Source organism: Miniopterus natalensis, chromosome 16 (assembly GCF_054644295.1).
Source record: "Miniopterus natalensis isolate mMinNat1 chromosome 16, mMinNat1.hap1, whole genome shotgun sequence".
NCBI classification, from domain to species: Eukaryota; Metazoa; Chordata; class Mammalia; order Chiroptera; family Miniopteridae; genus Miniopterus; species Miniopterus natalensis.
The window spans coordinates 40,905,108-40,930,213 of record NC_142096.1 but is presented as its reverse complement, the minus strand read 5'-3'; the positions used below and the strand labels follow the sequence as shown (position 1 = coordinate 40,930,213).

Sequence of the window (25,106 nt, the reverse complement as noted above, 5' to 3'; positions counted from 1 at the left end):
CAAAGGTCACCCTTGGTGTTCTCTGTTCTGCTTCTAGGAGGATGGCCCGTGGGAGCTCTTGTTAAGCGCCCGTGTGCCCCTATCGGGCGACTCTCCCGCTTCCAGCTCCCCGGGCGCTGCTCGCCGGGGGCGCTGCTCGCCGCGGCGCGTGGGGCGGAAGGCCTGTTACAGTGGAAGCAGACGAGCTCCCGCCCGGGTTTGCGTGACGCGGGAGGAGGGGCGCAGCGGGGCCTGGTGTTCGCTGCAGGCTCGGGCTCCGGGAAAGGAAGCCCCGCTGCCCTGCTCGGGTCCTGGGGCCTCCCTGCAGCTGCCCCGCAGCCGCCCCGCAGCCGCCCCGCAGCAGCCCCGCAGCCGGGCTGAGGGTTGGTCCTGGGAACCACCGGGCCCTTCCTCTCCGGGCGCCGCGGTCCTTGGAACCGCTCCTCCCGCGTGGTCTGTCTTTCCCACTCCCGCCTATGTCCCCAAGTGGTCCACATCTTAGCTTTGAAAGTCAAAATAGGGGAAGGGGACCAATAATAACGTATTTTGGGAGAGCTGTGCTTCAGATGGGGTGGCTGCTTTTTTTTTTTTTTTTTTCAGGGAACCACCCACGTCTATAGTCCTGGTTCATTCCTGGGTACAGGTCACTTCTGCGGGGCAGTGTTACTGTGTATTTACTGTCACTTAATTCAGACAGTGGCAGAGGCACCTGCTGCCCCAAATCTTTCAAAGGAAAGCAAATTATATTTATTTAGAAATTATTCATGACTTTTAAAGTGTCTATTGGGATCCATATATTACGATACAGGAAGCTTTCTTTTTTTTTTGATAGAGGTGAAAGTGTGAAAAATTTTATTAACTTCCAGTTCTAAAAGCTTTATACCTATGTTACACCAAAATATAGGAGTGCTGCTTCTTAAAGAAGTTACCCTTCAGGGTATAGTCCCTGGTTTAGAAGATGCAGAGCTTTGGCATTTCTGTTAAGTGCTTTAAGAATTCCTGATCTTGGTCCAAGGATCGTAATATTGTGCCATTTTCGTCCTCAGGAAAGCGGTTCTTGGTAATGCTCAGAGCAGTCAGGGCAACATGATGGTTCTCAGGAAATTGCAAAGCCTTGATTCTGTCAACAGCACCAAGTTCCTCTATCAGAAGACACACTTTCCCTCCTTGGAAAGCTTCCCTGCCACCTGGAGGAGAAGAGAGATGCTGTCCAGGATGGCAATAACAGATGTGATGTCTGGGTGGTAAGCAGCTTCACCAGGGGCTCCAGGACTCCAGAGTGCACAAGCCAGATCAACTGCCCATGGTGCCCCCAATCATGAAGTTAGCCGCCACTCAGACAGCCTCCTTCTGGACTTTAAAATCTCCATCTCTTAGCAGAGCCACCAAGGGAGGCAGAATGTTGCAAGCAGTCAGCTGCTGGATGTATTGGTGCTGCCCCGGGGCCACATTGCTCAGGGCCCAGGCTGACTCCTTCTGGATGGAGGACTTGGGGTGCAGCAGGAGCTGGGGCAGCACTCTCAATATGCCCACGTCAATGGACACCTGGGTCTGGTCATCGGCTCTTGTGACGATGTTCCCCACAGTGTGGAGAGAGGGGGTCAGGACATTGAGTTCTGAGCTGGTCATGAGCTGAACCAGCCTGGACAGCACCCCTATGTCAACCACTTGGCCAGTGTGCTCATTGGAGCCCTCGGGGAGATGTCAGAGAGCCCCTCACCTCGCTGTCCTGGTGGGGAGGTGGAAGAGGGCAGGCACTGTTTGCTTCACTGCTCTTCTGCCGGGGTGCAGGTCCTTGTTTTGGCACAGGTTGGACAGGGTCCATGTGATGTTCCGCAGAAATGTAATTGGTGTGGCTGATGAAATAAGGGCCAGCAAGTGCGGGATGGCATTGCTTGAGATAACAAAGTCTCTGAATTCTAGGCCGTCACCTACTGTATTACCAAGGGCCCACACTGCCTGTTCACACACAGTCATGTGGGGGGAGGCAGGAGCTTAGCCAAGGGCTGGATGACACCCCTTCCACAACAGCTCGGGTCTGCTCTGAAGCTCCTGAAGCAGTGTTGGTCAGAGCCCATGCTGCCTCAGACTGCGAGCAGGGGGTGAAGTGATGACTTCCGGAATTCAGCCTGGGAATGAGCCTTGCTTCAGCAATCAGTGTTAGAAGAGTCTTCTTTTCCTAGGACAGTATTTTCCTGGCTGCCAAGGTGGCCTGGAAACACAGGTCTGGATCTGAGGCATTCACACCCTTGATTGTTTCTTCCAGTGTGAGGCTGGCCCTTTTGGTCCCGTCTTTAGAAGCTGGGTCAAGGATAAGACTGGTAGCATTTCTCTTTAAGGCCTGCTCATCTGTCTTGGCCTTTCAGAGCTGCAGGCTGACTGCTGCCCACTGCTGTCCCCTCATAGATGCATCTTTGCCTCGGTACTTAAACTCTCTGAGCCTCTCTTCTGGAGCTTCTGAAGTTGGCATATTGACTGGAAGAAGTAAACCACCTGGCAGGGAGATGCCCAGGAAGCTTCCTCGTCTGCTTTTGTTTCCTTTTCACTTCCCTGAGTTGGAGAGCGTGGGGTCGGAGGCGCGATCGTGGGTCACTTATCAACATGCTCATGAGAAGGTAGACTGCTGTGCAAATGACCCCAGAGAAGGGCTGAGATTTAAAGAAAACCCTGCCAGGGAGATTGGACTGAAGAGAACAGGAGAAACCACAGGGTAAGGAGAAAGGTTTGCTGTATAAATTCACCCATTTCACAAAATGTCTTTGGGTGAAATTTGGAGGACAGCCACATATCCATAAAAAATGCACCCATCCCGTTCCTTATTGTTCTTTCTTATGTGGACTCTTTTGCACAATACCGGCATGTGTATAACTAGTGGGTATAATATGCCGTGTTTACATCACCCAGCAGTTCGCCATTCCCAGGTGAGAATTTGATACCGACTCTGAGTACAATTCTAGAAATGAGGTCATTGCTGGCGGTGTCAGGGCTATGGCCCCTGGTGTTGAGGAGTAAGGATCCCATCGTGGTGGTCGGCTGGGTTAAAGGTGGCATCAGAGCACCACATTCTGATAGGTGGCTTCAAATAAAGTAGAAATCTTTATTGAGATAATGATGTATGTTCATTGTTACAACCTTAATTCCAACTCAGAGAGCATGTGTAATTTAGAGAAAGGGTAACAATATAAAGACTTAGGCTCCTGTCTCATTAAAAATTCTAAGTCACCACTTAATCAAACTCCAGTTTCCCCAATGCAGAGGTAGAGTGTTGAAGCCCTCAGCCCATATAAACCATGGATCTGAAATTATAGCTGCTTTAGTGGACCTATGATCATGGGTTAAGGATGAGTCTAAATCTACAAAATAGAGCTTCCTGTCCCTAAGAGTAACTGGACAGCTGCGTGCTTTCTCTTCCTGGTAACTGTGTTTTTCCTAGTGCCACTATTGTAAAATGATTCGTGAATTGGATTCTGAGAGCTTGGGTGCAAAAACACCTCTGTTTTATTTGACAGCCTTCCCAGCCTCTGCCCCAAACCCGGGGCCACCACCCCTTCTTTCCATTCCTATAGCCCATTACGGTTGCTCTACTCATCAAATTTTCATTAGTTAGAGCAAGGTGCAGCTGGTTCTGGGGGAAATGTTTCGAGAAAGTAGCTTGCCTAGAAATCCATTTGCTTCACAATAATTAATTTGAACAAACTCCAAAAATATGCTTTAATAACTTCTCAGATCCCAATTAGGGCCAAATAAATGGCTCCCATTTATGGCAGAGCCAATCTGATTAGGTTTCTTGTTTGGTGTGCTGCAAGCATGCAAAATATCCACCCTGAGGGGCACCCAGCAAATCCAAATCCTCAGATTTATTTAACCACATATGCATATTTATAAATTACAACAGACTTTTCTAATTAATTTTGCATCATGCTAATGATTTTTCTTTGTAACTGCTGATTATATCAGGAGGAGTCACAGCCAAATGGAGAGCCATTGCAATCACTGTGAGTTTGGGGAGAAATGAAAGGAAACAATAAAGAAAACAACTTTTAGGGACATGGCCTCTGAGAGGTAATTACTGATTTCACCAAATGTCTACTGAAGCCATCCAGTCCATAACTATCACTTAGTAAGACCCCGGGCATCGGCCATTCAGCGTCGAGGCTCACTTTTAACTGAAATGTTTACTGCTGATGAAAATGATCATCTCAAGGTCCTTGTCCAGGATAGACAACAGAATGTATGACATGTCTCCTCATTATGAGAAAGAAAAGTTATGTAGACAGATGATCAGGCTAATAGAAGGTGTCATGGCCAGGACACTGGATTAAGAGGGAGGGGCATGGGTCTTAGTTCACTTCTGCTTCTTACTAGGAGTTATTCTGAATTGGTCAACTGGAAGTATTGGCATAAGCCTCAGAAAAACATGGTGGGGCTTCCTTGAGAGAATAGATTATGTTGGATGAAAGAAGTGATATTCATCCTTAGCAAAGGTAGACATGAGTAGTTAAAGAGAGTTGAATCTGCCCTGGCCAGTGTGGCTCGGTTAGGCATGGTCCCATGCACGGAAAGGTTGCAGGTTCAATTCCTGGTCAGGGCACATGTGCTGGTTTCACATTTGACCCCCGGTAGGGGGCCTTTCTCTCTCTCTCTCTCTCTCTCTCTCTCTCTCTCCCCCCCCCCCCTTCCTCCCTCCCTCCCTCTCCTTCCCTCCCTCCCTCTCTCTCTCTCTCTCAAAATCAATACAAATACTTAAAAGAGAGAGAGAGTTGAATCAAAAAAGAATGGTTTGTTCTGGAGACAGGAGGTAGAGATATGAATGGGGACAGTAGACACAGTTCAAAGTGCCCTGTTAGAATCTGCTAGGGAAAAAGTCATAATTTTATATTAGAAAAGAAGCTTCCAGAAGCTCCTGGAAGGCCTGAAGTTTATCCATTTATTCAGTCCAGTTAAGGAGGTAACTAAGCAGCATCTAACTGTTTCTTACGGAAAATCTCCCTGTGGCTTCATGTATCCGTAGCTGAGACAGTGCCAGGGCGGGGGCTCACAGAGAGGGTCTTAGATTCTTGGCCCCAGATTCTGCACAGTTGATGTAGAGCATTCTATCAATAGCACTTTTGTTCTGTTGTTTAACAAAAAGACATGGTAGTAATCTCCAGGTAGTAAGGCATTGTGGTGGGTCAGGGAAAATAAAAGACTTTAGGTTCCAAGCCGAGTTTTCAAAGGTCCTCTAACCAAATGCTAGCACCCAGGAAGAGGGTTGGGAGCCAGGACACTCACGACTTTCTCTGGAGGGGGCTGCAGAGCCGAACTTGACTGAAGACTTAGATTCAGTAAATCAGGCTCGAAATGGACAGAAGTTGGATGTCTTCCCCAAGCCAGGTGTTCATCGAGATCCCATCTGATCAGAGGGCTTCGAATTGAGACTAAGGAGGACACAGGGAACAGAAAAAGAAACACACTTTACATTGGATTTGGTGAGTGTATATGTTACAGTTTCTTGGGTATGTGCTTTAGTAATCTACTTCAGTTTGTTTAAATATAAAGAGAATCAGTTCCATGGCCGAGGGGGTTGCCTCACAGTTTTCAAGGGCAGGGATGCAGCTGCACTGGGACGTGGACTGAGATAAAGGACCTGAGCAGCGCAGGTTTCAGGAGTCTCTTCTCTCAGTGGAGTCACTGCCACTGTTTTCCAGCCCACGTGGCAGGAAGTAGCTGGCAGTCGTTGGCTGCCCGTATTCAGCCGAGAGGGCCCTCAGTCCTGATTGCATCCCCACCATTGAATTCTTTCTGTAGTTAAATGTACTTTTTCTGCATCCAGTTTTGCTGGGTCAGATCAATGCATTACATACCACCTCAGTCCTTTTGCAGTGACCATCTGGTGATTCCTAGAACTGCTGCTGCTAAACTTGCTTGCTTATGTTTATTTATTTATTTATTTATTTATTTTTATATTTACTGCTTCATGTATTTTTACCTTGGTCAGCATTTATGGATACTGTATCCTTAGAAGGACATTAGTCAATAGCAACCATTCTGATGGCCAAACATACTACCAGATATCAAGGGGGTGGGACTAGGGGAGGGCAGACAGGGATAAGGTAACTGACATGAAATTCTCCGAGATCCCCATTTTTTGGAATCTCAGCTACCCCTGGATTCCTGGTTGAGATGGCATGTCACTTGCAAGCTGTTTTAAATTCTAGTGTGAATTTTCAAGTCTTCCATGAATGTCCCTTATGAGGACCTAGTAGGTACCAGCCACCATCTATTATGTGATATTCACCTTGGGGGGTTGAGGAGGCGTATAAATATTATCTTCTCTTGGCAGAGGAGCAAGTGAAGACTCAGGCTCAGCAATCTATTGAGATCATCAAGCTAGTATAAGGGAATGCTCTTATCCCATCGCTAAAGCTTATCTCTAACTCTGTCTACCTACTGGACTTGAACTGCATGTACACCTTTCACCAAGTGGGTCCCAGAACTGGCTTATCCTAGAACCTGCTATTTGGTCCTTCACCTTCTTGCTCTAACTGTAATCTGATTCTTAGAATGGAGCTTTTCGTGTCATCATTTCAAGTTTTCTGTTTCTTCTTTTATACTCCATACACATCCAGGCTTATAGGGGTGTTTGTGCCTTCCTTCCCCCCATGGCTGCTCTTAATGACTTCTCTTTCCCCCTCCCTAAAACAGAACAAAACAGTCATTCAAACTAATAAACAAACAAAAAAAAGAGACACTCTTTAAACAGATAAACATGGTGCCCATCTCGTGAATTAGGGTATTAAATTAGTGGATATGAGATAAGCGCTTACCAGGGATTACCACAGTATTAGCTATTAGTAGTATTAGAAATATTTTGTATCAAATATATATCTTAAAAGTAACACAACGGATAAGCCCGGTCATATCAGAGAGCCACGATCTTTTTTGGAAAATACACAAAACAGTTGCTACAATGTGCATAACATTGGAGCCATTCTTACCCGCACTCTGGCTTCACAATCATGACAGGCATTTCGGCTTTAATGTGTTTGCTTACATGCAGTGCAGCCTGTAATTTAATGGCAGGCTGTTTAATTATGCCTTCATTTGTATAAATTGTAATGTTGCTCCTAAATAAATGAAATAAAAATCCTTTAATTTCCTTCTCAATATTTAATTTAAATCAATGATAAACAGCGGCTGTCACTTTGAAACAATGTTAATTAATATTCCAAAGACTAAATTTGTTTTTGGATGTATGGTATGTGTGGCATGTTGGTTTCATAATTGAACTGGAAATAAGATTGATAGAGTTAAATAACCGCCAAAGAGAGGGAAACAATACTGTACAATTGGACTCAATCTCTTTCTACCAATAGAAAAATGTACAATATGGGCTCTGTATTTTCAAACTGTTCCTGCCCTTGTCATCCAATATGTAACTCCGGTTCGGCTTTAGAGACATTTTCTGCCTGTACCACATCACTATTCAGGCTGTTGAAGCATTTTTCCAATTATTGACCTGGCCCATTTTCCCTTCCTAGTAAAGAATTAATAAGGTTGAGTGGGTGAGGACAATAATTTTGCTGAGACTCTTGGACTATATCTAGTGTCAGGGATAGGAGTAAAACACAGTGGTGGCCCTTAGGGAATTCATAATATAATGTAAAGGTCCAGGAAACTGGACAGTGTTAACACTCCCAGAATGGCGAGTGTCTCCATATAGAGTAACGGGATGGTCCTGGCCGCGGGAGCGCGGGGCATAGGCAACATTGTCACCAGTGACATCAGTGCCGTCACCTTTATTGCTACTAATGATTGAATGTTGACTCACCACTATATGGCAGTGGTCTGGGTGACTGATATTAGTTAATTTGATCTTTATGAGCCCGGAGATGTTCACTAATTTGTCTCCTAAGTCAGAGCAAGAAACAGCAGCCAAGGGATTCAAGCGCAGGTCATCTGACTGCCATGTCCCTGGGACTGGCCCTCCCATTCTAGGGCAGACTTCACAAAGCAAGTTGTGGGAGTGTTCAGATGGCCAGGACCGGCTAACCCAATGGGTTTGTAAATGGAGTAGATTATAGGAGCCTATTACTGGGGCTTGTGTGATAGAGCAGCTGGACCTGCTAACACAGAAACCAAAGGTAACAATCAGCAGCCTAGTTCCCACATGATCAGCACCATAAAACTGTATTCCCCAGGTGACCAGAGCAGGGAGCGAATCAGGGAAAGAATCATCTGTGAAGCCACAAAATTTATACATACCAAACACCCATAGGTCACCAGAAGAATCTGCCCATTTTTTAAAATTTATTTTATTTTTCAATTAGAGTTGATATTCAGTATTTTCTGTATGAGTTTCAGGTGTACAACACAGTGATTAGAAAATCATATGCTTTACAGAGTGGTCCCCCTGATACTTCCAGTACTGGCCCCACGCATTGGCCCCATCCACAGTTGTTACAATATTATTGACTGTGTTCCTTGTGCTGCAGTCGACATCTCTATGACTGTTCGGTAACTACTGGTTTGTGCTGCTTAACCCCTTCACCCTTTTCACCCAGCCCCCAACTCCCCTCCCCTCTGGCACTGTCAGTCTGTTCTCTGCCCGTGTTGAGAGTAACCCTCACTGGTACATCAAGATCAGGGGAATAGAGCCCCACTTAGGGGAGCTGGCACCTTCCCAGTCACGGAGGGTTTTGAGCCAGCACGGATGTAGTTGGCAGGGACTGGCCTGTGGAGGTGGGGAGAGCCTGCAGCTGATGATGCAGAGACACAGGTAGCCCAGCAGGGGTGAAGGGAAGGAAGGGTGGTGGCCGTGGGAGGGAATGGAAAGCCGGGCAGGGGAGCAGACAAGGGAGCTCTGCTCGTGGAGCTGTGTTTTCCCAGGACAAATCTTTCTAAGCCCATCAGAAGGTTTCCTCTGCCCTTGAATGCCTGCCTGGCCAGGCAATCACCAGTGTTTGCCTTTGCTCCCTCCCTACGCACCTGCAGGAGCTGGGAGGGCAAGGTGACCTTTGCTGTACCTGGCTCAGCACAGAGCACGTGGCGCCAGGGACTCAGCCCCCGTCCTTCTTTCTAGTGGACAGCGTCAAACTCCCATCCGATTTCTGGCAGCTTTGATACTGTTATTGTCTGACTTGCAGGGTAAGTTTGGAGGCAGCCGTGTTCCCTCAGAAGCAGAATGGATGGGTTGACTTCAGGCCCACACCAGGATTATTTTGCTGCTTTTTGTGATTTCTTGTTTTTTTTTAGCAAGAGGAGGGAAAGGGATCCTGAGGAGGATTAAGAACATAAACCAGACAGAGAGGCTGTTAGCCCTAGAAGGATGGTTTCTGACGTGGTCTTGGGCCTGCCCTCAAGTCCATGCGGGGTCCAAATTTCCAGAACACAAAATCTGTTTCTGGGCCAGATGTTCTCTGAGCTCCTCCTGATTCTGATCGTCTGGGACTGAAAGTCAGAGGCCCAGGTGCCCTGCCTGGGAAGTGTGAGCATATGGGTGAGTTTCTGACCCGCTGGCTCAGGAGCCCCCTCAGTTACTAGGCAGGGCGAGCACGTTACCCAGGACTTCACAGATGCCTCAGGCCCTCATTAGGCAAACTGTTTGGACCACAATTTCTTAAAAGCTTTTCAAAACATTTTCTACATTGTCTATCACTGAACACCTCCTGTTTTCAGTGGTAGAAGGGAAAATTGAGGGGCAGGGGAAGAAACTGACCAGCACCGCTTTTTAAGGAAACAGTACTGCCTGGTGTAGTATCCTCTAGAAAGTCTTGCAAAGGTAAAGAACCATTTAGGACTCTGCTAAGTGATTTGCTCCAGGTCAGAAGTTGGAGTGACAAAGGGTAGTAACAAATAAGTTCCATCTACCCCGAGCTTACAATCAGCTGTGGAAGAGGGCCACCAACAGGCTGCAGCCTGCTAAAGTGTTAAAGACAAAGGAAACCAAAGTTCTACAGGAATGAAATGGTCCTTAGCCTGGTTTGGGGGTTAACATGTCAGCTCTGAAGACTTCCCTTGGATTTCGTGTGGATCTGATAAAGTCACATGCCCAGAAGTGCTATGTGGATGAGTCATGAGTAAGGAGTCTCAGTTAATTGTTACAATATCAATGTTTGCAAATTTTCTACTTGAACATGTTGCTCAGGCCCTTCCAAAGCTTTGCCCTGGAGTTGAAGCTTGGCTATCTTCCAGCAACTGCACCCAGGGCTGCCTACCTAAGTTACAGGGCCTGGTGAGGAAGGAAAATGTGGAGCCCCGTGTTCTAAAAGCATCAGTGAAGTGCTATCAGTGAGCATCAGAGAAAGACTCCCTGCGGACATTGAGCCTATATCCATAGGTAATCACAGACAAGTATGTGTTGAGCTTAAGAGAGGACTCCTACCTTCCTTAGAGGCTGTGGCCTACAGAATTTCCAGTACGGATTCCATGGCAGGATCCTTGAGCTCTGAAAGCAGCTCTCATGTGGGAAAGAGAAAGCACATGTGGATAGTTTCTGAACTAATTACCTCTTGTCTCTCTTACCGGGCTTTGGACTTCCCACCCCTTCCCTTCCTTCTCACAGTCCCTAGGTGCCTGTATTGTGTCAGACATTATCCAAGTCAGGAAATTGTTCCAAGGATACTGGTGACCTGCTGGGGCAAAAAGCATACTGGGGCCTTGGTGACAAAGGCCAGAGGACTGTGGTGATCCTTCAATCAGTTAGTTGGTGGTAGAAAACCTAGGAAGAAGCCAAGACCAACAGAATGGAGAACAGGACATGTAGCAGCCGTGGGTACAGAGTCACCTGGGTCTCATTCCTTATACACAACTCATTCAGTGTGTTGAGCATCAGAGATTAATTCTAAGATTGAAGCTTCTGAGATACCTCCTGCGTCTCTCCTGACTGAATTAGAAGGTGGATCAGGTAGACGGGTGTCAGTAAATTGATTTTGGAGAGCTGGTCAAAGCAAAGCCAGGGCTGATGGATGCAGGAGCTCCAAGGATCAGGTCAGAGATTACTACGCCCATGTGGACAACTGATGAGCCATCTGAATGGCTCCTCCTCCCATGAGACATGTTGAAATGTACACCTTGATTTGAATTCAAGTTCCATGAACTGTATGCTGTGAAATATTTGCTAAATAATATATGTATAAGCTTCAAATTCTTTACCTGAAAATCTGAGACAACTGTATTGGCTTAGCCTGGGTTTCCCAGAAATCAGATCTGAAACAAAGGCTCAACAAACTTTATTTAGGGAGCAGGAATAAGTACAGGAGCAAAGCTCTGCAAGAGGAAGCATGAAAGCAAAGATGTGCATGCAGTTGAGTGCCTGTTCCCTTGATCCCATATAACCACTTTAAGAGCCTTCAGGAAAGCATCTCAGGAGCTCCACTTAAGAGGAGATAGGAAAACATTTATTCATTGATTACTGTATTAGTCAGCTCAGGCTGCTATAACAGAACACCATAGACTGGGCCACTTAAACAACAAACATTTATTTCTCACAGTTATGGAAGCTGGGAAGCCCAAGATCAAATTGGCAGCTAATTTGGTTCTGGGTTCTGGCAATGTCCCTCTTCCTGGTTTGCAGGTGGCTTTCTTCTTGTCCTGTCCTCACATGACACAGAGAAAGAGAGAGAGAGAGATTTCCTGTCTATTTTTATAAGGCACAAATCTCATCATGAGGGGCCCACACTCATGACCTCATCTAAATACAATTTCAGAGGTCTCAACCCCTAAATACCACCACATTGGAGGTTAAGGCTTTGACAAATGAATTTTAGGGAGATAGAAACATTCATAACAGCTCCCATTTATCCTTGCTCAAAGTTTCACTCCTTGAGATGTTACTATCCTGCATTTCCAACATGCATGTAGATAAGTTCCTGGGGAATTCCTTTGATGCCAGGAGTCAACAGAAAAGCCCCAGAAGATAAGTAAGGCTGGCAAGGGATCTGAGGCAGTACACTGGCAGGATAAACCTTACAGGGCAGGTCACTGCAGTGATGGCTGGAATAAGGGACACGCAATGCTGGGAGAATTTGAAATGTTAAACCAGGTATAGTCAATAGAAGCACCTCTTTGAAGGTTTATTCTGAGTATTAATGTTCAAAAGCAAAGGTACAAGAATCAACCAGGGCCGAACAAGCATTAGCCCCCTTCCCTCCCTTCTCTTGTCTCTGTGGACATTTTTCATTTTGTACAATGAAGGTCAGACTCTGTTAGAAGAGGAGCATTTGGAGCTGATCTTGAACTATTGATTCCTGGAGCCAGAGCCCCGTGTAATGACAAGACCTATGTAGTACATCTTTCTAGAAAAGGTGTTCTTAATCACTGGAACATTTGCTAAATCTTAATAACTTTTCAGTCACCATCACCCTAGGAGCCTGTAGGAAAGTCCTGTCACAGTGAGCTCAGCCCGGTGAGTGCTCTCCACCTCAGTGGGAATGCCTTCAGTCCAATTAGCCTGTGCAATTTAATTTGTTCAGTGCAAATCACTGGGGCTTAATTGAATGCAGTTAGACACAGACCAATAGAAATCAATTCCAAGTGATTAGCCTCCACATTCATCAATATGATTAAATTAAAATGAATTTAGGGAAGATTTAGCTAAATGGATGGCATGTTTCTAAAATGTACTGCAAATGACTATGGTTTAATGGTACTGGTGGGAGTTACGGAGATTAAGTTCTAACTCCCAATGGGCACATGTTACTATTGGTGCTAGGGAAGCACATATGAAAAAATAAATACAGAATATACTCTGTTTTTTGATATATATATATATATATATATATATATATATCTTTATATCTATTGATTTCAGAGAGAAGGAGAGGGAGACAGAGAGAGAGATAGAAACATCAATGATGAGAGAGTCCTGATTAATTGGCTGCCTCTTGCACACCCCCAACTAGAGCTTGAATCCGCAACCCGGGCGTATGCCTTGACCCAAAATCAAACCACAATCTCCTGGACTATAGGTCGATGCTCAGCTGCTGAGCCACACTTGGCCGGGCATGCTCTGTGTATTTAAAGAACTTCACAAACAGATCATTCATCTTCCCAACACTTGGAAAAAGTAGGTCAGACTAAGTTGATCTTCAAAAGTAAGAGTGATTCTGAGTTATGTTGGGTGACCTTATTATAGATCCCAAGAAGGCTAGGGCATAGATGCCCATCTGATGATGTATTATTGTCTCTTTGTCCTGTGACCCCTCATCCCTCACCCGTACAAATGGGAAATATTTGTAACCCATTTCCCTGCTGCTTCTGTTCTTCAGCTGTCTATCCACTTAGAATGCCTGGAGTGGTCTTTTCTGCAGTGTAACTGCAATAACTAATTTGACAGATTACATGCAATGTGCAATCTGATACAGCAGCCATGAGATCCAATAGCAAGGAATTTGGACCAATCTCCCACTCACTGTGAGGATTCATTTTTGTTGGAGTCTAGTAACTCAACTTCTTTCAGAGACATCGAGTTAACTGTTATGCCATTGGCACCTCCAGCCTTAAACTATGTGGCATTGACTTGCTAGCTGAGCTCTAAAATTCCACTCCATGTATTTTGAGTTGCTATTCTGCTACCTTGAAGCTAAAAGCATTCCCACTTGCTTTATTTCAGAGTTCTATTGGAGACATGAAAGGGATTTAAGCAGGGATTGTCACCAGGATCCAGAGGAATGGGTGGCCTCGTGGCTCATGAAAAACTGCTCAGCGTAAGTAAGGGTTTGAAAGATAGGTGTCTAGGATCAAGCTTGTGAGAGCAGCCCAGCTTCAATTGGAAAAGGTGTGATTTTTGAAGACTTCCTCATTAATTCATGTGTTTACTCATTGAAGGGATTCAGGAGACAATGAAATATTAGACTTGATCAAGACAAGGCAGAGTAGACTGAAATTAGATTTCCTGGAACATACACCTGTTATTCAAATTTACTTCCAGAGCTATGCATATATAGAGAGAAATTTCTAAAACCTTTTCAAGTACTTGTAGGCAAATTCCATTTTTCTCTCTTATGTGTGAAATATCTGTAGACATTTACATCACTCCTCATATGACAGTTTCCACACTCCTTCCCACAGAGGTCACTCTCCTAAGATTTACATTTAGTCAGTAGCCCCAAACTGAGCTCCAACCCTAAGGTAGAGCTTGAACGTAGGAGAACAGCATCCCATCCTTGGCTTGGGAGGCTGCTTTCATTAATCTGATTACCTCCAAATGCCAATCAAGTGATTTCAGTTTAGAACAGAGAAGACAGGTGCAATGTAAATAATTTTCAAATATTGACAAGACTGCCATAGGTAAATGGAGAAAACATTTAACCAGAAGTTAGGAAAACATAGTCAAGGAGTAACGTGGTCCACACGGGAAAGCCACACAATCTGGCTTGGTCTTTGTACACTGGTGATATTAATAATACATGTTTCACAGCCTCAGGTAAGGGTCCAAATAGGTATTTTGCAGTTTTTAAAGTGACACAGGCTGTATGCATGGGAGCTGAGTTTCTAAATTTTTATTATTTTGTTAGCTTTGACGCGCTAGAGTACAGGACAGGAAACATGAAAGCTATTATGGAGGAGTAGCTGTTAGGTCAATGTAACATTGGACTTCTTAACACCTGAAGCTGCCCACTAATTGCCTAGACTCTCTCACTGGGCATCTCACCGCAGTGAGCACGGAAGGAGAGCCGAGAGCAATTTTTCCAGATTCACAAACTGTGGTTGTCATTTTGTATGGTTCAAAGTCTTGCAATATCTATTGTCCAGTTGGTTTCATACTGGCTGGACGAGTATGCACTCGGTCCCATTATGTAATGCACTATAGAGAAGTGGACAGTGATTACATAGTTAAATTAGGAAATGTGCTTTTCAAAGCACCTTAAGTTCAGGATGTTAGGGAAGTAACATGGAGATTTTTCAGATATGCTCAACTCAAAATGTTGACATCATACAGTGGGATTTCTGGTATCAAGGGCTGCCTAATGTTGTTACTGGATTACTGGACCTCAGTTTCCTCATCTGTGAAATTGGAATTCCATTAGCATTGACTAGAAAAGGTGGATAGTTTTAAGGGTTTATAACACTTTTAGCGCAGTGCCTGAAACGTGATAAGCACTAAAAAATCTTAGCTAGGCCTGATTTGCTTCTGGATCCAGGACTTAGAAAAGCAGACCTTGGTGCACATCCTTGTCCTGTCCAAATACACCCTGCCCAGCAGAAGGAACCACAAGCTGTGGAGGTAAGGAAACTTCAAACAGAGTTCTCAAGGCCAGTCACAAACAGCATCTGACACTGGCCTGCACCAGAGACCATCAAAAATACTGGGAGTCCTAGGAGATCTACCTGATATATAGAAACAAATCCGAACAGGCAGCCTAAATGGGGAGACAAAAAAACAAAAACAAAAAACGAAAAACCCCAAATGAAAGAACAAAAGAATTCTCCAGAAGAAGAGCTAAATGAAATGGAGATAAGCAATCTATCAGATATAGTTCAGAATACTGATCATAAGGATGCTCAACAGCATGAAAAAATATTTAGAAACTGAAGGAAATTAAGGATGAACATAGTAGAAATAAAAAAAAAAAATGGAAGGAATAAACAGAAGATTAGGGGAAGCTGAGGACTGGATCAGTGAATTATAATATAGGGTAGAAAAAAATCACTCAATCAGAGATCCAAAAAGAAAAAACAAACAAAAAACAGGAGGATAGTTTAAGGGAGCTGAGGGACAACATGAAACATAACAATATTTGCATCATAGGAGTTCCAGAAGATGTAGAAAGTAAGCAAGAATTAGAGAACCTGTTTGAAGAAATAATGGAAGAAAACTTCCTAAACCTGGTGAAGGAAAAATTCACATGAGTTCAGGAGGCACAGAGAATCCCAAGCAAAACGAACCTAAAGAGGCCCATGCCCAGACACATTGTAATTAAAATACCAAAAATTCAAGACAGAGAATCTTAAAGGCAGCAAGAGAAAAGCAATCTGTTACAAAGGAGCTCCCATAAGGCTGTCAGCTGACTTCTCATCAGAAACTCTACAGGCCAGAAGGGAATGGCATGAAGCATTCAAGGTAATGCAAAACAAGGATCTGAAACCAAGACTACTCTATCCAGCAAGGCTATCATTCAAGACAGATGGTGAATTAAAGAGTTTTCCAGACAAAAGAAGGCTAAAGGAGTTTTTCACCACCAAACCAGCTTCATAAGAAATGTTAAAGGGGCTTCTGTAATAAGAAGCAGAAATGGAGAGAGAGAAACATAAACATAAAGAACTAAAATGGCAATAGATAAGCACCTATCAATAATAACCTTAAACGTAAATGGATTAAATGTTCCAATAAAAAGACATAGGGTAGCTGAATAAGAAAACATGACCCAAATATATGCCCTCTAAAGTGACACACCTCAGAACAAAAGACTCACAAAGCCTGGGGGGGAGGAGTGGAAGACAACAACAACAAAAATTTCTGGAGAACTTTAAAGAGGAGATCGACAGCAATACAGTCACAGTAGGGGATTTTAACACTCCACTGACTTCACTGGATAGATCTTCCAGGCAAAAATCAACAAGGAAACAGTGACTCTAAATGACACACTAGGTCAGATGGATTTAATTGACAATTACAAAACATTTCACCCCAAAGCTGCAGAATAGGCATTTTCCTCAAGTGCACATGGGACATTTTCAAAGATTAACCACCTATTAGGACACAAAACAAGTCTCTACAAGTTCAAGAAGACTGAAATCACATCAAGCATCTTCTCGGACATTTACACCATGGAGTACTATGCAGCTGTACAAAGAAGGATCTTTTACCCTTTGGGACAGCTTGGTGGGACCTGGAGAGTATTATGCTAAGTGAAATAAGCCAGTTGGAGAAAGACAAGTGTCACATGATCTCACACATATGGAATCTAATGAACAAAATAAACTGATGAACAAAAAAGATCCAGAGACATAGAAACATGGAACAGACTGACGAATCTCAGTAGGAAGGTGGGGATGGGTGGGTGTGGAGAGATGAACCTAAGAACTTATGTGCATATATGCATAACCCATGGACACAGACAATGGTGTGGTGAAGGCCTGGGGGGAGGGGGAAGGGGGGAGGGGGGAGGGAATCATCGGGGAAAAAGGGGACCTTTGTAAAACTTTCAACAATATAGATAAATTTTTTTTAAATGTTAGCTAAATATTTAAAACTGATAGTAACAACAGCAGTACTAACAATACTAAGACAACTGAAATGTAAGTAGTGTTGTCACCCTCTGAATTTTATTCAAATACAATGTGTTTCCCTCATCTTTCTGTAAAATTGCCTAAAACAACAGATGGGCATTTACAGGTGATTTCAAAGGTTATAGAGACTTGTATACAGTTCATTTATCCGCACAACTTAGTGAGATGCTACTATTCATTTCTTCACCTTAGGAATGAAGTAACTAAGGCCAAGAGAAGGCAAATGACCAAATGACTTGCCTAAGGACACATAGGTAACAAACACCCACACAGAGAATTCTTATTTAATGTTCCAGTTTCCCCAGAAATAACTGAGAGTACCGACGTATATGACAGATAGAGAATATGGGTGTGTGCGCAGATCCTGCCTGTCCCTGCCATGCGCTGTGGATGCCCCTCCAGTTAGACATCCGGTGTCCACATCCTTTCTCCCTGGACGCTCCGCCGTAGAGCACAGGGTAGGGGTTCTGCACAGGCTTTAAATAAGATTCAGTGCAATCCATTCACAGGTGGAATAGATTGAAAGGCTTTCTCAAGGTCGCTCAGCAAGACGCTGACTTCCCTTCTTAGAGGCAACTGTTGTTTTTTCATAGTTTTGTGACTGTTTCATGCTTCTTTCATCAGAACTGATCTGATTTTCACTGTATCCTGTCCAGTTCTTAGACGGTAGCCTAAAATTAGAAACAAAACACAGCTCTTTATGCTTAATAAGCCAGAGGCAACATCCCTGCAACCGAAGCACCCTGATACCGTGTTTCACAGAATTTACTCACACATATTAACCGCTGGACTGCCATCTCCCATCTCTGTTCTCAGCTAGTGAGAGCAGCAGGCAAGGTGAAGCTGGCTGAGCTTGATGTTTTATTTGTTCTCTCACTCACTTGTGTATTAATTCATAAACATTCCTGGAGTCCCCGCCTACCCTGGACTCGAGATCATCTTAGCCATGTGGATGCCGCAGGAAACAAGTCAGGCAGCACTGCTGTTCCCATCCATGTTAGGTGTGGGGGAGGAGAGAGTAGGTACGTAAACAAGAATTCCAGATGACACCAAAGTTTCAGAAGGAAATAGATGTGCCTGTGTACGTGTGTGTTTCTTTTTACAAAGAAAGCGCCTGTGTCGAGATGAAATTTGAGTTGATATTTGAAAAATGAGAAAGACAGCCATTTAATGAGCCAGAACGGAAGAATCTCGGGCCTAGGGGACGACCACAGTTTCTCCCATAGAGGAATTAGCCTGTTGTGTTCAAGGAGCAGAAAGGAAGCAAGGGGTCTGGGCCATCATGGGAGAGGGACGAGTCCTTAGAGCTGAGGTCAGGAGCATCAGGGCTGGACCACGTGGGGCCTTACTGCAGGTGAGGAGTTTGGATTTTATTTCAAGGATAAAAAAGCCATTGGAGAGTTTTAATCAAAGCAGTGTGGAGACACGTTTTGTTTGTTAAAGATTACTCTGGGGCCAAGGCGTTGCAGGCGGTAGGGTTGAGGGAAGAAAGAACAGTTGGGGCACCGCCGACTCCTCCAAGGAGATGGTGACTACCACTAGAGCAGCAGAGGTGGGGAGAAGATGACAGACTCAACACGTAGTTGGATTTAGAGCCTTCAGAATGTCCCAGGGGCTGGGTGCTGGCAGAGAGTAAAACGGGTGGAGGGTGACTCTTAGGGTCCTGTTTGATCAATTGGCAGAGTAGATAGCAGGAGGAGCCTGGAGATGGAGCGTTAGTGGAGCAGGGAAATTAAAGCCAGGTTGGAGGGCGTTGGATAGTGCATGAGTAAGCGGTATTTTGAACCAAAATTTCTAAGACATTTTGTTATGCTACTGCTACTGCTCTAGCTCTGGTTAGAATTGGAGAGAGGGAGCAGCTACCAGGGAGGCCCTGAGTGGGTCACTGTGGCTAGAGCGCAGGATGCACAAACGCAAGTTGATTGACCACAGATAAAGTTACTTGTATGTATCATATATATTCTTATCCATATAAATATGCTTTTCAGGTTGTATAATTTTTACAGCTTCCTCTTTAAATTCACACTTAATTTTGTCCCTGATGTATCCAACCTGCTATTAATCCAATCCAGTGAATTTCAGACTTGTATTCAATAATTCTATTAATTGGCTTCTTAATTTCTCTTTGTTTAGAGAACTTTCACTTGTTCATGCATCATAACTCTCTCTTTCTGTCCTCAAACATGTTTCTTATCCAGGTTTTAACACCTTGTCTGGTTCTTCCAGCATCTGGGTCACCTCAGTGGGGTTCTATTGACTCATTCCCAGGGCCACTTAACCAGGAGGATGTGTTCTGAGAGATACGTCATCAGGCGATTCCATCACTGTGCAAACATCCTACACTCTACGTACTGAAACCTAAGTGGCACAGACTACCACTCCCCTCGGCTACATGGTGCAGCCTGTCGCTTCTGGGCTACAAGCCTGTGCAGCAGGTTAATGTACAACACAACACAGCACGAGATTAAATCAAGCCCACGGGAAAACAATGTAATCAACAGAGGGGGTGCACACGAGATGGATGAAGCTGGGGCCGGCGTGACACTGTTTTACAGCAAGCGTTTCATAAGTAGAAAGAGCGCACCCTAAAATAACAAAAAATATATAGTATTGTAAATACACCAACTGTAACAGTAGCTTATTCTTAGTATCAAGTATTACGTACCATAGGCCATTATGTGTGGTGTGCTTTCATGCGACAGGCATGCAGTAGGCTTGTTTACACCGCAGCCCCACAAACACGTGATCGTGGGATGTGCTGTGATGACAAGGCGGCTGCCAGGCCTCTAGGCAACAGGACTTTTTTAGCTCTATTATAATATTGTCGGACCACCATCGTATGTGTGATCCATTGTTGACCAAAATGTTGTCGTGCAACATATGACTGTATAAATAGCTTCTACATTAATGGGGATAAAACTTAATAAAATAATTGTAATGATGTAATGATGATTTATAGAAGTATAAATGGCAGACACTGACAATGAAAAATGCACTAGAAATCATGGATGTGCAAGTGAAAACAACCATCAGATACAATTTTCAACTCCTTAGATGAGGGATTTAAAAAATAAATAAAAATATTAACACAGTCGCTTTCGGGTGGTGAAGTAGGTTCATAAATAGGTGAGGACAGGAACACAGATTTCAGAATTGCTTTTAAAAGACATTTGGGTGGCATTTCTTGAACTCAAAATATGTTTACCTTTTGACCCGTACACTTATTTCCATAGTAGCTGCACCTGACCACCATTTGGATACTGATCTCCTCTCCCTCCCCCTTACTCTCACTGGGGGAAAAGAGATAAGACAAAAAGAAAATACTGAAACGGGTTTCTAGTTTTCTCAGAAGGGAAACAAAATAATTCCTGTTAAAAATGATGGTTATGATGCACAAATTATAATCCACACTCCAAATAAAAAGAAAATGCATCAAGGTCTTTCTCAGTCTTTTCTGTTTATTTCCATCAGTCTGAAGTGTTCTGAGTAACAGGTATAGATGGTGTCTGTTGTCCCTCCAAAGAGTTCTTAGCGCCCGCTGCCTTGCTCTGATCCGTTGCTGGCAGACATAATGCTACCTATTAAACAAATTAGCTGTGCTCCTTTGGTAAAATTAATAAGCAATAACCATACTGTTGTTTGAGGATGCTAAGATTTTAACGTCCTCTTGTTATCTGCCTCACTTGAATACTGAAGAACATAATGATTCCACGGAGTCATAAAGTAGCCGGGACCCTTCTTAGCTTTATTGTTATTGCCAGCTCTCGCCTGGGTTTGACTCTGGCATTAAACCATATCAGATAACTGAGATAGTTACAGGCAGCGGTAAGGAATAGTTATGACACAGATGTGGATACGAGGTGATTACATTTACTGCTTGTGTCTTCACAATTAGAATGGGAAATTTAGCGTGAGGGATCGTCTTTTATTCAAACTTTTCTGGCTGTTCAGGAAGCTAATTTGGTACCCAGAAGGCTCCAGAAGTTTTGCTTTGGTATTTGTTAGTCAACAGGTAAGTTCAGGGCACCTGCCAGAGAGCTAGCTCCCTGTGGCCTGGGCTGAAACATCTGAGCACACATTGTGCTTCCTCACTGAGTGCCCGCTGTGTGCTGGGCTCTGCCTTGACGCCTGGGATCATAGCCTCCTCCGTCTTGGAGCTTTCAGACAGAATCGCAGACTCTCAGAGTCGGAGCTGCTTTGGAAGGGCGTCTGCTTAACTCCCCTCAAACACCCCGTGCAGCCCAGACAGCAGCCGGGTTTGAGAGAGTTCGGGCTCCCACTGGCCCTCAAGTGCTGCAGATCTCGGTCTCCATGTCAGTCATTCCGTGTTTTCTCAACTTGGATAATTAAAAATATTTCATGAGCTATGCTTTATCTTAGTGTATAATTTTCTTTGAGGCCTTATAAGGAGTCTGCCCACTCTTTCAAGGGGAAAGTTTCAGTTATGCCAACGTGATTTTCCACTCCCGTCTGTTACTCCCTTTCTTACGCAATATGGTTATGACTCCCTTCAAGACTCTTACTGCTTGAGTCTGCGTGTTCTGTGGGTCTATATGACTTCTAGAGTCTAATGCCTAAAATGGAATTCAGTTGACCTGGAAGGATCTTATTAATAGAGTAGCTATCAAGTGGCTATCATCTCCCTCCTCCCTCCCTCCCTCCCTCCCTCCCTCCCTCCCTCCCTCCCTCCCTCCCTCCCTCCCTCCCAGGCCAGGCCTCCGGCTTCTCCTTGCTGCCTCTCACTCTCTCCCCTGTGTCTGGTGCTGGCACCATTGCTGGAAGGTGGCAGTGTTACTGATGAGCAGAGAGCAGAGTCCTCTGTCACCATCACAGCACAGCTTCCTCAAGGGGTGTCACATGCACTACAAGTGAGGACTGAATTGGTAAATTCAGAAACCACGTAGTACCAAGTCTGTCATGTAGGAAAAACTTACCATTAGCATGCATTAACGAAAACTTGCGCTGGCTTGGGTTCCTTATTCGCAAACTGGAGAGGCCCATGACTGCCTTATCCAGTCCTAAAGTTGAATCCAAGTGGTGAGCATGCACAGAGACCCTCACATAGCAGTGAACCAAGGACTGGGGCTCAGACCTGCCACCTGCCCACTGCAGGGACAGAGCATGGCCTCACCACACAGCTTTCACCTTCTCTTGTGATTATTGTATTCTGAATACTGAAATGAGTAAGTTTATTTTCTTTTGAGGCAGTGTGGGTGGATTTAAGTTTAGTTTGAGGCCAGCATAACTTTTCAAATATCCAAAATTGAGTAGTAGTGAAGTTGCCTGGCGGGCGTGGGCATGACAGATACAAAAACGTCGGTGAGACTCTGTGCTGCATGGTTGTCCCCCAGCGGACACAGGAGCGAGGAAAGCGTCGGTGAGACTCTGTGCTGCATGGTTGTCCCCCAGCGGACACAGGAGCGAGGAGGCTGTCTAGAGAAAGTTTCAAATGTTATCTCTGCTTCTTTTTCCAGGAGTTACTAATTTGATAAAATGCTAATAAAGTACTTAACATTTTCGGCCATGAAAATGAAAGCGCGAATCACATTTTCAAAGTGCTTTAAGTGTCTCAGGAAGCCCGTAACAGTTGGTAGGGCCCTCATCTTTCCCTTGTAAGCTCCCCCTGGCCTTAGGAGAGGAACAGGATTAGTAGTTCTCAGCCACATAGAAATGCCTGAAGGAATACTTGCCAGCAGCCACCCACAGGGGTGTACCAGCTGCTGCCCGACGTCCTGTGGGTGGGTTTTGTGTGGTGAGTTGCCAGGTAAATCACACCTGAGTTTCTAGTAAATCATACCTGAATTTCAGGTAAGTCACACCCGAATTTCAGGTAAATCACACTCGAATTTCAAAGGCAGCACAGAAAAGAGCTTTGAGAGAAACATGACTCTCCCCTGAACGTTATTTTGGGAAGATTCTTCCTCATAACACGCACAGGCTATGTTTGCTTCCTGAATAAATGGAACTTTGGTTTTTTTGCTTGTATATATTTTCTATTTTTATTTTACTTTTATTTTAAATTAATTTTATTGAGGTGACATTAATAAGATTTAATAAGATTATATGGGTTTCAAGTGTACATTTCTATGATCCATCACTGTAGATTGCATGTGTGCCCACCACCCAAAGTCTCCTTCCGTCCCCGTATATTTGAGCCCCTTTACCTGCTGCTACCCCCACCTGCTTCACTCTGGCGGCCACCACACTGTCGTCTTGTCTACGAGTTTTCGTAAATTTGTTCTTCCTGTTTGTTCATTTGTTGTTTTCAGTTTTATGCCCCACCTGTGAGAGCACATGGTTCTTGACTGTTTCTACCTGACTTATTTTGCCTACCATGATATTCTCGTGATCCACAATATTTCCTCTCTCTCTACACTGAGAATTGGTCTGGATGAGATAAGTAGGGACTGTGCTCCTGGGAGTTCTCCTGCAGCATCACTTGACTGGCAGAGGCTGGGCACACACGTGCCTGTCTGCCGTGTGTGGCGTTCACACCACGTGCCGGGGGAGCCTCGGCCCGCTCAGGGTCAGGCTGTCCTGGAGCTCCTGTGGCCGCACAGGGAGTGGGTGTGGGACAGAAAAGCCACCTCCCGGGGCCTGAGGAGGAATCCAGCTCAGCCCCCTACGGCCCCTCTCCATGAGGGGAGTCAGCTCAGCCGCCCCAGCCACCTGCCTGGGCCCTCGGGCGTCCTCCCCGGTGACTCCCAGCTGCCCTAGTGAGACAGGCTGGTAACCTTCCTTCTCTCCAAGCCCGGGGCGGCGGGCTCACAGGGTCCGAGAGGAGCAGTGGATTCTGACAAGGCGTGCTCAGGCTTTCACAAGGCAGGTCTTCATTCGGCCTGATGTTTCATCTGGACTTACAATCTTCCCATTATGAGAAAATCAAAAGAGGTCACTGGGAGAGGTTTTATCTCCCTCTCTCCCGGGGAGGCTGGAGGAAACATTTATGGGTCCGACGAGATGAACCTGAGCTTTCCTTGCAGCCCTCTCCCGGAGCTGTGCCCTTCAGTCCGGGGCCAGTGTCTGTGCTGGGGCCGGCTCCGGAGGTTAACTGTTTAATGACGACGGTTGCCTTTCTGCAGATCTGCCTGCATTCTGAAACAGTGCGCTGACTTAGTCACCTGCAGGGGCGCGATGCCGGGCGGCCCTTCCCTACAGCCCTTGCCTAGCTTGGTTCACCGCGGGCCTGAGCTGGCACGCACACGCTCGGAGCAGGCACCGAGTCCCCAACGACATGCTCTCTCTTACTCGTCGGTCCCCTAGACCAGGCTGCATCTCCCTCCATCTCAGTTGCTTTGTTTATACACTCCAGGGAAAACTAGAGCTCACAGACCTGTGCGACAATGCGGAAATAAAGTGTCACCATGTAGTTTGTAAATGCTTAAGAACTACCTGCTTAAATATGAAAAAAGTTATCAATACTGGTAACTTAGTTTTCCAGACTTTTATTATTTATCCCTTGCATCCGTCATGCTATGATTACAAACACAAGCTCTCGGACAGGAAGTAAAGGCATAACGTGTTAAATATTAAAGTGAGCCAGAGGTAGAAATGCCAGTTGAAAACTATCTGCCAAGTAGTGGACCAGGGAAGAAAGTCATTAAAAAACTAACCGAGCGTCTCCTGTGTGCCAGGAAGTTAAAATACCCTTAATTTCATGTAGCCATTCAGTCCAGTAGATCTTGTTATTTCCACTTTACAGAGGAAAAAAGCTGGCACTCAGAAAGTTATATGATGTGTCTGAAATGTCGCAAATCATAGGTATAGGAACAGAATTTAATTTATATCAGACTCCAAATTGATTTTTTCCAAGCAAACTGTACTTCTTGGTGTGTTTATCTATTTTATATTATATGACACCATTAAAAAACACACTTTTCCTCTGTGTATATATGTATTTATTTTATTTTGTTTAT

The 25,106-nt window shown here is 44.8% G+C and overlaps 1 pseudogene; it reads right to left on the bottom strand.

Annotated features, from left to right (window-relative positions):
• Window positions 1–930: 930 nt before the first annotated feature.
• Window positions 931–2,449, bottom strand: LOC107533196 (importin subunit alpha-8 pseudogene; annotated as a pseudogene).
• Between the last annotated feature and the right edge of the window lie 22,657 nt (window positions 2,450–25,106).